The 2500-nt window shown below is 26.6% G+C and overlaps 1 protein-coding gene across 4 annotated transcripts in view; it reads right to left on the reverse strand.

Annotated features, from left to right (window-relative positions):
* Positions 1 to 2500, reverse strand: part of LOC133643633 (tubby-related protein 1-like) — a 31666-nt gene that overhangs the window by 28364 nt on the left and 802 nt on the right. The window lies entirely within an intron of this gene.

The following is a 2500-nucleotide window of genomic DNA, read 5'->3' on the forward strand; positions in this document are numbered from 1 at the left end:
AATGAGATGCTATGACTTGACTTGACTAAACCTGGGCTGATATTCGACTAGTCAATTATTCGAACGATTAATGGACATCAAGTGGATACATTTGCCAGCCTGGATAAGCAACATAAAGGCCAAGAAGCGAGGTGAGGAGCATCACAAGTAGTCACAGTTTCAGCAGCGTTTGTACGACATGAACATCAACAGGAGAAATAATAACCGCTGTAGAACTCCCCACATTTAGGATAACCGTCTTAAATTTAAATGGTTGAAAAACGTGATGGATAAACACACCCTGAAAAATGTATGGACTAACTAGCGTTAGCTTCAATGCTAACATGAAAAACAGAGACATTAACAGCTCTCCCCATTAAGAAACATCATACCCCAAACTAAACTTGTATGAAGACATTACTGTCTCAATTACCAAGATACAATATTTACATTAAATATAAACAACTAAGATACAGTATTAACATCAAACATAAACAACTAAGATACAGTATTAGGATTAAACATAAACAAATAAGATACAGTATTAGCATTAAACATAAACTACTAAGATACGGTATTCACATTAAATAAAAACTAAGATACAGTATTCACATTAAACATAAACAACTAAGATACAGTATTCACATTAAACATAAACTTCTAAGATACAGTATTCACATTGAACATAAACTACTAAGATACAGTATTCTTATTAAACATAAACAACAAAGATACATTATTCACATTAAACATAAACAATTAAGATACAGTATTCACATTCAACATAAACAACAAAGATACAGTATTCACATTAAACATAAACAACTAAGATACAGTATTCACATTGAACATAAACTACTAAGATACAGTATTCTTATTAAACATAAACAAAAAAGATACAGTATTCACATTAAACATAAACAATTAAGATACAGTATTCACATTAAACATGAACAACTAAGATACAGTATTCACATTAAACATAAACAACTAAGACACAGTATTCACATTGAACATAAACTACTAAGATACAGTATTCCTATTAAAGAAACAACCAAGACAGTTTTAACATTAAACATAAACAACTAAGATACAGTATTAACATTAAACATAAACAACTGAGATACAATATTTACATTAAACATAAACTACTAAGATACAATATTCACATTGAACATAAACTACTAAGATACAGTATTCACATTAAACATAAACTACTAAGATACAATATTCACACTGAACATAAACAACTAAGATACAGTATTCATACTAAACATAAACTACTAAGATACAATATTCACACTGAACATAAACAACTAAGATACATTATTCTTATTAAACATAAACAACTAAGATACAGTATTCACATTAAACATAAACAACTAAGATACAATATTCTTAATTAAACATAAACAACTAAGATACAGTATTCATATTAAACAAACAATTAAGACACATTATTCACATTAAACATGAACAACTAAGACCCAGTATTCACATTAAACATAAACAACTAAGATACGGTACACATTAAATAAACAACTAAGATACGGTATTCACATTAAATAAACAACTAAGATACAGTATTCACATTAAACATAAACAACTAAAATACAATATTCACATTAAACATAAACATCTAAGATACGGTATTCACATTAAATAAACAAATAAGATACAGTATTCACATTAAACAAACAAGTAAAATACAGTATTCACATTAAATAAACAAATAAGATTCAATATTCACATTAAACATAAACTAATAAGATACAGTATTCACATTAAACATAAACAACTAAGATACAGTATTCACATTAAATAAACTAAGATAAAGTATTCACATTAAATAAACAAATAAGATACAATATTCACATTAAACATAAACTAATAAGATACAGTATTCACATTAAACATAAACAACTAAGATATGGTATTCACATTAAATAAACAAATAAGATACAGTATTCACATTAAACATAAACAACTAAGATACAGTATTCACATTAAATAAACAAATAAGATACAATATTTACACTAAACATAAACTAATAAGATACAGTATTCACATTAAACATAAACAAATAAGATACAGTATTCACATTAAATAAACAACTAAGATACAGTATTCACATTAAACATAAATAATGTTGTGTCTTTGCACAAAGTTGTGGATATAAAGTCCACAGTGTCAAGTTGAAACAGACGTCAACAGGAAGTGAACTCACGTGATGTTAGACAGAAACAGGAAGTGACAAAATATTGTAGAACGTTTACAAATTAAAATGGAAGAAGGTAAACATATTAAACTCACAAATAATAAATACAAATAAATCATCTGTCAAGAAAGCATATTGCGTGTTTATTTATATTAGTTATTCAAATACAACTTGGTTCAAATATTTTAGTGTCAGTACTTTTTTTTTTAAAACACATTTTGAAGATATGATGGCTGTAACATTTTTGGACACATTAATTTAGCCATGTTATTTATTGTTGTGGTTGGGTATATTTTGTGGGT

The sequence above is a fragment of the Entelurus aequoreus genome, linkage group LG26, assembly GCF_033978785.1.
Source record: "Entelurus aequoreus isolate RoL-2023_Sb linkage group LG26, RoL_Eaeq_v1.1, whole genome shotgun sequence".
Taxonomy (NCBI): domain Eukaryota; kingdom Metazoa; phylum Chordata; class Actinopteri; order Syngnathiformes; family Syngnathidae; genus Entelurus; species Entelurus aequoreus.